The 12,126-nt window shown below is 32.5% G+C and overlaps 1 long non-coding RNA gene across 1 annotated transcript in view; it reads left to right on the top strand.

The window, feature by feature from the left end:
• The window catches only part of LOC109498326, a 59,795-nt gene extending 50,415 nt beyond the window's left edge, over positions 1-9,380 (top strand). The window contains exons 3-4 of the long non-coding RNA XR_002155092.3: positions 7,923-7,970; positions 8,620-9,380. This is a non-coding gene — a long non-coding RNA (uncharacterized LOC109498326). The remainder of the gene's footprint in view (positions 1-7,922; positions 7,971-8,619) is intronic.
• The last annotated feature ends 2,746 nt before the right edge of the window (positions 9,381-12,126 follow it).

Raw genomic sequence — 12,126 nt, 5'->3', positions numbered from 1 at the left:
ATTTTGTATTTTTATTTTCTATGTTGTGATTGTTACAAGTGTGATAAAGGGTACAATTTAAATATATTATTTAAATTAATTATCTTTAAATTTTTCTAAAATCAGCATAATGGGAAGATTTAGCACAAGTAAAGAATATTTTAAGACCTTTTTGGGGGAAAGTAATTGGAGTGGTGTTTTAGAAAAATGTTATGACTGAAATATAAAGAGAATCATCGAAACATATCACTGAGGGCTGAAAACATTGTGAAATCTTTTGATATACACCGAGACTGCACATACATATATTTTTTGTCCTGTGAACAGTTTATTTTAATTAGAATATAATTGCTTGAAAGAAACTAATTTATTGGTGACACAGTTTACTTTTCTTTTTTTTTTTAATTTTTTTCAACGTTTTTTATTTATTTTTGGGACAGAGAGAGACAGAGCATGAACGGGGGAGGGGCAGAGAGAGAGGGAGACACAGAATCGGAAACAGGCACCAGGCTCTGAGCCATCAGCCCAGAGCCTGATGCGGGGCTCGAACTCACAGACCGCAAGATCGTGACCTGGCTGAAGTCGGACGCTTAACCGACTGCGCCACCCAGGCGCCCCTACTTTTTCTTATACATATAAACTCCATTTCAATATATCCTTTTAATAATCCATATTAAATTTAATTGAAAATAGATTTTCAGACTCAAATTTAGCAACTAAAATATTCTAAGAGCAAAAAAAACCAATAAAATAACTATATAACCATAAATTATTCTTAAATTGCATTGATTTTTTTTCTTTTATATTTATAATCCACTCTACATGCAATGAAGTTACCAAAATTCTTACTTTATATTTATTTTAAAATATGAAGTTTAAAACTGAAACAATATACTCATTTGGGATAGTAGATTTTAGCTTTAATTGAAAAGGGCTGATATTTAGATTCAAAAATCAAGTGTATGAAATGAATATTAAAATACATAATTTTTAGATGGTCCATAATATTTCATACCCCAAATGGTACAATAGGGAAAGTACTCCAGCTAGTTTTAAGGACATTTGAGGAAATACTGAAATTTCCTTATGTTTGAGAAATTCTAGGAATCTATGTAGCTATACTGAGGCTATGCATTTGCTGGTATATCATCTTAATATTTCCTTATACCTTACACCCTCCCGTGTTTGTTCTTGGAAATTCACTTAGTTCTGTCTTTTACCTATACATTTCTACCAACTATCTTGCCGCATAGCTCTACCATTTTTCTACAGAAACCAGTGATTCTTCCCCAATGCCCCACCCTCTTCAATCACTTCTCCCATTGGATTCCACTCTCAAGTTATTCTGATCACACGATTGTTGTCAGGCAATTTCCAAGTTCAACAATCTAGTAAGGCTCCAATATCTTTGTATTTTCTGTCACGTAAGGCTCATATCTTCTGTTTCTCAGGATTCCCAAATCTCCTTAATTAAGGTATAAGACTTCTAGAGTGTCTGGGGGAAATTCCATTTCTTGTCTTCTTCCAGCTTCTGATGGCTGTTGGCATTCCTTGGTTTGTGGTTATGTTACTCCATTTTCTGCTCCTATTTCATGGCCATCTCCTCTTCAGTCAATGTGCATCTGCCCACTCTTATGCCACTTATTATTGGATTTAGAGCTCACTTTAGTAATCCAGGATAAGCTCCTCCTCCCAAAACCTATAGGTTGATCACTTCTTTTACTCTATAAGCTAATGTTGACTCTCTTACCACATAAGGCAATATTCACAGTTTCTGGAAATTAGGATACGAATTAATCGTTTTTGGGTTCTCCACTCAGCTGATAACATCTGGTTATATGCAATACTATTTGCTCTTATCCCCACATAACTTAGTAGAGTGTATGATGTAGAGTAAGCACACACACACACACACACACACACACACACATTTTTGAAAAAAAAATAAATGGTAGATTTCATAAAAGCTCTTTAGCTTATGAAATTCTTAAGCTTATGTTACCATACTGTACGTACATGTGAAAGCATATTTTTCTAAATATATTTCTCCTAATAGTATAATTTAAAATGGACATTTCAGTCTTTATAATTATAGACAATATTAAAATTATTAGCATGAAAACTTTACTATTTAAACTGTGGATCGCCTGGCCAATATGATTTTAACACTGTGCTCTCATAATGCTAACTCTTATGCTTAATTTGATTGAAAAGATATGATCAACTCAAACCAAGCTTAGCCAAATAATTCACTTTTGAGTTTTAAAAATTACATATAAACAGAGAGCAAGACATTAGGATTTCATATAGCAAAATAGAAACTCTCCAAGCTTCTTTACTGTCCATGAGAAGGGGATTAACATACTTACATTTCCTAGTGGACAAAACAGTGAATCGTATAACCTTCTTTGAGGAATAAATGTATTGAGAACCTTCCACTTCAAGGCAATGAACTCTGCCTTAAGGATAAATTGATGATTATCAGGCAACCATTGATATGTAAGAATTTAGGATTTAAAGTAGTTACATTTAGATACTATTTCATAATTCATGAATTAGTAAAATGATTAAAATTTAACACAGAGGACAAAGTTTTCATGAAAGCACAGGTGTGAAAGACTCCTTTGTTATCTTGCTTAATCTATATGATTTAAATACTTACATTTAGACTCCTTGTACAGAAGTTCAGGTAAAAAACTCTTTTCATAAATAATAACCTCAATGTCAATGCTCAAAGAAGTTAACAGTATCTTCCAAATCATAGAACTGGTAAAGGACAGAGTTAGGACGAGAATCTAATTAGACTTGCTATCTGAGTCTCAGACTAGTACAAATTTCCAGGATAGAAAAACTGTTATACAGAAATATATTTAATTTTTTTTTCTTTCCTGTGATTTATACTAAGATCAAAACCTAGGAGAGACACACTCTGAATACATCTTCTAAAAGGTGTGTAGATCTCCACTATCATGTGATAGTTTCTATTTATTAATTTATTTTTATATACAACATTCTTTACATGTTAATGTTGTAGTTTAAGTTTTATAGGTTTCCAAAGCCAATGGAACTACTAAACTTTTTTTTTTTTTTTGGTTCCTGTGACAAATGGTGGTACTCAGGTAACTCAGAATTTAGTAAATCACAGTTAACAAAAATAGCAACTTCTAAACGTAAAAGGGATATTAAACATTTTAGAAATTATGATTTTAAGGCAATAATTTTGTGATTAGCTGGGAAAGTTTTAGGCACAATAAAAGCAAAATTTTCAAAATATGTCAAATAAAATAATCTACTCAATGAACAGGCACATTATCTCTGAAAGAAAAAAGTTCACTTAGAAATTTTGTTTAGTACATTCAAACTTTGAATATTCTATTTAAAAAATCTTAGACCTTTCACATCTTTAGGGAAACTCAATTTAATTTTATTCTTAACTAAAATTCTGATATAGGCATATAAAAGATATGAGTAAATGACTGATCTATTTTAAGTAATCATTTTATTACTTGTCAAATTCACCAATATGTTCTACAAAATAAAATCCTACAACTGCTAATTGTTAAAGTAAACTTGGAAATACTAGAGGAATCTAACACCTAGCACATGTGTAATAAAAATTTAAGTACAAAAAACTATGGTATTGTATTTCTCTAGCTAACTAAAGACTGAACAAATTAAATGTGTAATTTCATATTTGCAAGCAGTACTGGCTGCATTAACTTGAACATCAAATATGAAATGCAGGGTCCCTTGTTCAAAAATTATTAAGGATATCAAGTGACAGAAGATAGCATAAACCAAGCCTGGAACCCTTCTAGTAAGCCCAAAGCACTGATGATTTCACAGGTCACATGCTCATGACCATGAAGCTGGCTCTATTAATTGAGTGTTATGGTGTCATTTAGCAATTGTGCTACATATGGTATTCCAACATTGGTATCTGATCGTTAACCATCCTATGTCTCTCCTCTTCTGGAGATTACTATTTCACCACTTAACAATGGCCCATTCTCATTAAAATAGGATTTTTGTTGCAAAGATATTCCAGATCCTAGACGTTTTTAGTAACTCATGTTCTGATGTTACTGTGGCTCCAAGTCTGTAATTGTTGAACATATTTTATTCTGGGAAAATATGACTTTCCTATCTCCTATTGCGGGTTCCTTTTTACCTTAAATCCTCTATCTGACGTTTATTGAATTCCTACCATGATCTAGACTCAATGATTATGGTGAATAAAACAGACAAAAGTCCTTCTCTCAAGGATTGTATTTTGTGAGGAACACAAGCCGTAGGCAAATCTATGTAGTATGATTACACTAAGTAAGTGAGTGCCTTGCAAAACTTGAAGGAGATTAAGAATATACAGGGATCATCGGAATATTTGTTAAAGAATATTAAGTAATTTCTAATATAAGAGATATGAAAGTCCCTTTCATTGTTAATGCATTTCTATCAGTGAGTAAGGAGGAAAAAGTCGATGCAGAAGAGAGAGGGTATCCATTCAAGGACAAATTTCTTAAGTAGGTGAGAGAAAATACCATGCAAAAAATGAAATGTTTGACCTTAGTAGCTAGTACAGAGTCATCATTTTAACTGGAAATAAAGCGGAAAATAAGGGCACAAGATCGAATACATGAATAGATTTTGTAGGGTGAAGATGAAATAACTCATTCTGTTCACTTTGCTTCTGTGAATTAAGAATTTAGGTCACCAGCCAGAAAAATCTTAATTTGTGTGTGTGTGTGTGTGTGTGTGTTGGAGCTTTTAGTACTCTGGTAGACACCTCACAAGTTCACGAAATAAGATACATAAGATGACAAAGGAAATCAGTTATACTCAAAAATTTTTGAGTGGTTTGAAATGTTAATAGGGACAGATTTTATATAATAATGAATTCATTTTTAAATTAATGTATGAAGTTATGGAGCTGAGCATTAGATTTTAAGACTTACTTTGAAGTAGTGATAAAGATATACATAATTCAAGACATTTGCAACAACTGTAGTGTAACATTAAATAAATGCATTTTCTTTTTCTTTAGGTTTTTTTTTTAACATTTATTTATTTTTGAGAGAGAAAGAGCACAGGCAGGGGAGGGGCAGAGAGATTGTGAGACACAGAATCTGAAGCAGGTTCCAGGCTCTGACCTGTCAGCACAGAGCCTGACGAGGGGCTTGAACCCACAGACTGTGAAAACATGACCTGAGGTGAAGTTGGATACTTAACCCCCGAACCACCTAGGCGCCCCTAAATATATGCATTTTCTATTGATGACAAGGTCCAGAGATTTTGTTAAAACAACAGTGGTTTGTTGTGTATATTTAAAGCTAAAGGAAAAGTTTCAGTTAGTTATCAGTCAACATTTCCTATTCTATTTTCTCATTTAAGCTTATGAAAACCTAACTTTTCTTCACTGACTCCAGAAGGCTCTGTGAATGCCAGATTTAAAAACCTCTGCAGTATGAGGAAGCAGAGGGGTATAGAAATCTTTAGGAAGACAAAAAAAAAGTGGAAAAAATTCTATTTGAAAATTGAGAGATGAAATCCACTTGGCAATATATCAAGTGTGACCAGTTTGGGAATTATGGGAAATGTGTTAGATAAAGTTCAGTAACTTACTGAAGTATGTATTCTGCTCCAGACAGGTTTAGCTGTTTGTGTGAACACAGGATAGGTGAAGCACTGGGATTAAAAATAGTGCAATTTTACCATATAGTGTGGCAGAGGGTGTCATAAGAGAGATGAGAATTATTAGTGATGCACCATGGAACCTAATCCAGGTGACGAAGAAATTGAGAACATGTAGATTATGAGCAAAGAAAAACTGGTAGTATCAATTGGCTGGAACTCCCCATAGGATGAGGAATAATTGCAGTATAGTTTGTAGAATAAGTCACTTGAAAAGATGAAAGATGGAGAGAGACTAGGATGCGTAATTTGAGATTTCAGGGAAATATATATATATATATATATATATATATATATATATACACACACACACACACACACACACAATTATATATACATATACACATATATAGATATATATAATTATATACATATAAATATGTTATATTATACATATACATGTATATATTATATACATATATATATACACATATACTTATATATACATATACATATATATATTTAAATTCACTAACATTTTCTGGATTCAGAGACAGATATTTGATATTATTCATCCTTTTTAAATGTCAACTTTATTAATTTTATAAGTTAGTCTCTTAACACTTATTTAAATATTAAAACTTTCTCCAAATAGTTACAGTAATTACCCAGAGTTCATGAAATCTTATGGATTTAGATAATTACATTACCACAAATCTTTAATAATTGTTTCTAAAATATAAAATCACAACTCGTATGTGTATATATCAGATTTTTATGTGATCAATGGACAAAGTATACAAAATTGCATAAATTTAAAAAATAAGTGCAGATAGAGTCAAATGGATGGAAAGTCTTACTACATGTATTTAAATATATTTCTTCATTAATCTTCTTAATTCTTTTCTTTACTTAAAAAAGTTTTTATCTATTTATTTTGAAAGAGAGAGAGAGAGATAGCACATGCGTGCAAGTGGAAGAGGGGCAGACAGAGAAAGAGAGAGAGAGAGAGAGAGAGAGAGAGAGAGAGAGAAAGAGAGAATCCCAAGCAGGCTCCATGCTGTCAGCACCGAGCCTGATGCAGGGCTCCATCCAACGTGAGATCACCCTCAGCCAAAATCAGAGTCAGAGGCTTAACAGACTGAGCCACCCAGTGCCTCTCTTTTCTTTACTTTTATACTTGTTAAGGCTACCTTTTAGATTCAAAGGATAATTTACCAGATGAAAGCTTTGCATTTTGATAAGATTATTTAAACCAAACCTAAAAGTAAAAGGGAGAAAGGAAGAAAGGTAGGGAGGGAGGAAGAAAATGGAGGGAGGAAGGAAATGAGAGAAAGAGAGAGAGATAATGGACAGAAGGAAAAAGGGAGGGAGGAAGGAAGGAAGGCAAGGAAAGAAAGAAGGAAGGAGGGGGCGGGGGGGGGGGGAAGAAGGAAATAGTCTCAAACCGACCGAGGTATCAGGATCTGAGTTTTTGTCAGTTGATTCTTGGTCTGTTCATAATATTTATTTTTGCTATTGAAGATCATTTAAAGCAGAGTGTAATTTCCTTTTATAATAAAGTTTTATTTGTTTTATCACCAGTGTTTTAAGTTTTTTACTTTCATATAGATTTTATTTTATTTTATTTTTTTTAGTCTTGGTAGATTTCCTAGAAAGGATGTTTTCTCCAAATTTTGTGAGACCAGAAGTACCTAACGTATTTTTCTGTCATTGTGATATATTTACCTAGTTATATTGTTACATTGTTATAATTGGAAATTTATGTATATCTTAGCAATACATCTCTAAAATTAGTCCAGTCATCTAGAAATTTTATTTCAAGGGATAATGACGGCACTGGTAACTCTTCCCTTTGGGATTTATAACTAATACATCATCTTGGAGCACACTGGTTACAGCTGCTATTCACTGATATCTTTGATTCCCTAATAATTGTTTTCCTTCCTCTTTCTTATTAGTACATAAATTAATAAATATACATATATACTCATTTATATTCTCACATACATATATCTTCACACTCAATGTAACAACAAAATAATAAAATCTTCACAAATAGACATAAACATTTTATTGAAATTAAAAATAAATTAAACACATAATAATGTTGTCTCCATAATTCTGTTACTTCAGGTGCATTTTGACCACTTCATAGTGACTTATTTTTGTAGGCATTACCATTAAATCATGGCCTTTCATAGACTCAACATGTTAGAATTAAACATGGTATATTTCTCTTTCCCTTGAAAATAAAATTATCAAAAATTGAAGAGCATGATCTTCTTCAATATGGATCTTTTTTGTTTCAGCCTTAACTCCTGACAATTTTGAAAATCTCCACTTTCCAGAAACAAAAGGTATTTTAAAACTGCCCAAAGACATATAATTAATTAACTATTCTCCAATTTTTCCTTTTTCTTTTTTCTTAAAAAGTGAATTACTTTAAGACATTATCAGTTTAATTGTTGTTTGAGATATTAGTCTCTTACTAATTATACTCATTATAATTATATTTTCCTATTATATCTTTAGTATTTTATTTTTCTATAATATTCTTCTTTGAACAGAATATCTGAATTAATCAGGTTTTTGTTTGTTTGTTTGCTGACCACTTTGTTTGCATTATGACTTTGATGGATTGGATCAAAGATATTCTCCTAAACTTATTTTCATCAGTTTTATAATTTTATCTTTCATAACTCCACCATTAAACCTCTGGTTTTTCTCTGTAATTTTATAATGATTTTTGTGCTAGTCTCACTATCTTTTTTCCCTCACTGTTCCTGACATTGTTCTTAGTGAATTTTCCATTTATGTACATTAGGTTTCAATGGGTCAAATCTGGCCAATGGCCCATTGTAAACAGAATTTAATTGCAACACAGCCACACTCATTTGCTTATGTATTGCCTACAAAGCTTTCATGCTATTATGACAGAGTTAAGTATTTATGACAAAGTTGTACAGTCCACACAGCTTTAAATATCTATTATCTGGTCCTTTACAGAAACAAGTTTGTCAAACCATTTCTAGAGGAATCCCTGCAAATCAACAGGAGAAGACAAGAATTCTCATTTAAAAAAATAATAATAAAGATAATATAGGAAACATCTATAGAAGAAAGAACCAAGAAAGTTAATAAGAATACTCAGAGACGCTGAAAACCATTACTAAGCAGAGAGTGGCACTTAAAAGAGCAGTAAGATACCACATTTCACCTGTTTGATAGACATAAATCATAAAGCAATGTCAAGTGCTCCAGGAACACTGCGGTGTGAGATCTTTTATACCCCTGCTAGTGTGAGTGTAAGACAGCATAGCCACCTAGGGCAAATAGTTTTTAGCATACTAAATATATATAACTCCTATCACTTAGTGATGCCATTACTGAATATTATTAGGGGAAAAGAGTCTCATATACATAGATCACAATGAAACACAAGTGAAGATATTTTTCACAGCATTACTTCTGATATCAAGTTGTTAGACTGGATAGGAAAATATATGGAGGATGAACATCATGGAATTCTAGCCTTCAGTTATATATAATAAATCAGATCTAGACATAGACATGAAAATTTTATAACCGTGATGATGCTGACTGAAAACAAAATTATGAGAGAGAATAATATCTATAATCTAATACATTCATATAAATTAAAATGACTGTATGCAATCAAATACATTCTACCAGAGAACACCCATTAGACATATTTGGGCTGTTATAGGAGTTAGTGGATAGCAAGAAAAGAAAGGGAGATGGAAAGAAGAGAAGGGAAGAAGAAAGATGGAAAAAAAATAAGGTAATACCTATATTTTTGAGTCATGGAAGTTTTATTATTTTACTTACTTTTATTTATTTTAGTGTTTATTTTTAATTGAGGTCTAATTGACATACAACGTTATGTTAATTTCAGATGTGCAACATAGTGATTCGACATTTATATACATTGTGGAATGCTCACCATGGTATTTTAGTAGCCAACAATCGATTATGAAACAACTCCATACAACTGCACTTAATTTTTTTCCTAAACTCCATAGGTATCAAATTATGTTTCTTCAATAAAGAAGATACAATAAAATCACTATTCTTTTTGTCATGAAATTTGTGATGAATAAATACTTTTTTCAATATATTGGGTTTCACTTGAGCGCAATAGCATGAAATTCCCTGATCTCACACAGCATCTATGAATTGCCACTTCAGTGTGGGGGGGTGGAGGATAATCTGAGTATCTCCCATACTATAAAAATCTAACTCTTCACTCAGCAATGTATCTTAATAAAATTTAAAGTATTTTTCTAAAACATATAGATTTATATAAATTTAAATATTGTATAAGGAAAAAAGGTTTTGAATAGAATTGTATTTATTGTTGTTTGCTTTCTTATTATTTGAATTTGTTGTGAATGTAATAGATGCCTTCAGCACTAAACAGGCCGTGGCTGTGGAAGGAGCCAAACACTGAAACCATGACCTGTTTGGGCCTTATCCAGATTTGCATTTTCTGTACTTAGAAGCACGTCACATTTTCTGAAGACATCATAAAACAAGGGATGTGAACTAAATATATTTTATACTCTGAGAAGCTAAGATTTTCCACAACTCGGATTCAGATCAGGATTCTGAAAGGCACTTTGAATGAAATGAAGCTCAGTCAATGTGTTGCACATGATTAAGAGGATAAGCAGAGTCATTAACTAAACTGACTAATGGGCTACAGAGCTCTAAAACTCCCAAATGCCATCATGATGAAAGGAAGGCATTTACTTATTAATTTTCCTGCATAGATCTTATTTTGGTAGCAAGAGATTGGATTCATTGCTTTACAGCTTCCCTGACTTGGTGTCATTGGTCTAGAGTGATATTGCCCTCCTTATCATATAAAAAGCCCATCATTTGCATGTTCCAGGTATAATTTCAGACAACCCGTCATATCTGTTCTTTTTCAGCAGACACAATTTCATGAAGACTTCAGATCCGTCAACAACAGATAACATTCTCTAATTTTTACAACAGGATTCATTAAATTGTGTAAGGTCCCATTAGACTGAGCAACAAATAGATGTAATCACGCAAACACGGGAGTTTATTTATAAAATACAAAAGGGGTCCACAAAACAAGTTGTTCTGTTTTAAAATCTAAAATTTAGGGGTGCCTGGGTGGCTCAGTCAGTCAAGCATCTGACTTGAGCTTGGGTCATAATCTCAGAGTTAGTGAGTTCGAGACCTGTGTCAGGCTCTGTGCTGACAGCTCAGAGCCTGGAGCCTACTTCAGTTTCTGTGTCTCCCTCTCTCTCTCTGTCCCTCCCCTACTCATGCTCTGTCTCTCTCCAAAAATAAATAAATAAATAAATAAACATCAAAAAATTAAAAAAAAAATAAAATATAGATTTGGGGAATTATATATTTTGCAGCTCATATGTTTCTTTCACAGCATCTTTCTTTACACCGTAAATCCAACAGAGTAAATAAATTTGTTTGAATACTATTGTATTGTTGTAAGACACTGAAAGAGACTCCCCACCAAAAAAGTGTAGAAAAGCTTCATATATGCATATATATTAATGCTATCATATGTATAATTGATATCATTTACATATACACACACATATATATAATTGATAAGGAAATTAAATGTAGTTGTAGAGATGCACAGCATATTAGGTCATTGATGAGTTATAGATGTAGAAGAGCCCTATTTTTATAGAGGATGCTGCAGGCTAGAAGACTTTTGACACCCCTGAGAAGACAAGTACTACTGGATTCCGGGTGAGGTGGCTGGAATATAAAATAAATGGATGTGAGGTAAGCATTAACAAGTCTCTGGAGACTTTATAAATAGAAAGATGTTGACCTGGTTCATAAAGTGGATAAAACCTATTGGAAATAAGTATGTAAGGATGACAATAATGAGTTGTGGAGAGAATTTTTGTTAGTCAATGAAGGTAAGAGTTAGAAAGGGCATTGACACTCTTGCTAAGGAGGGAAAAAACTCTAAGTAGTGTACTGTTATAAAGGGAGAACAGAGTTAGGAGCCAGAGGACCTAAGATTTACCACAATCTCCACCCCTTTCTAGCTCTGTGACCTTTGCTAACTGGCTGAACTCCACGAGGTCTGTTTCTGCATGAGTGAAATAGTCAGAGTAAGAACTGCCCTTACAAGATTGTTGTTATAATTAAGTGATATAAGCAAGACAAAGAGATTTCGTAACGGGAAGTACTCAGTGATTATGAGTTAAATTTATTCATAATAAATTAGAGTTTCATAGAATAAGAAATCTATAGTTATTCACTGCACATGTACAGATATATACACACAATTATGTACATGTTTAGTAATTTGATGAAATCACTAAGTAATTAACATAGTAACTGACACATGGGAATTTGTCTACTCCATTGTTACTTATGTACCATAAGAGCCAATATTTCTTTGCTGATATTTAAAATACTATGACAGTTAACTAATATATAAAGATAACTAAAACAGCCTACAAAGACTAAAGG

The sequence above is a fragment of the Felis catus genome, chromosome A1, assembly GCF_018350175.1.
Source record: "Felis catus isolate Fca126 chromosome A1, F.catus_Fca126_mat1.0, whole genome shotgun sequence".
Classification (NCBI taxonomy): domain Eukaryota; kingdom Metazoa; phylum Chordata; class Mammalia; order Carnivora; family Felidae; genus Felis; species Felis catus.
The sequence above is the reverse complement of the archived record's forward strand: the minus strand, read 5'-3'. Positions and strand labels throughout refer to the sequence as shown.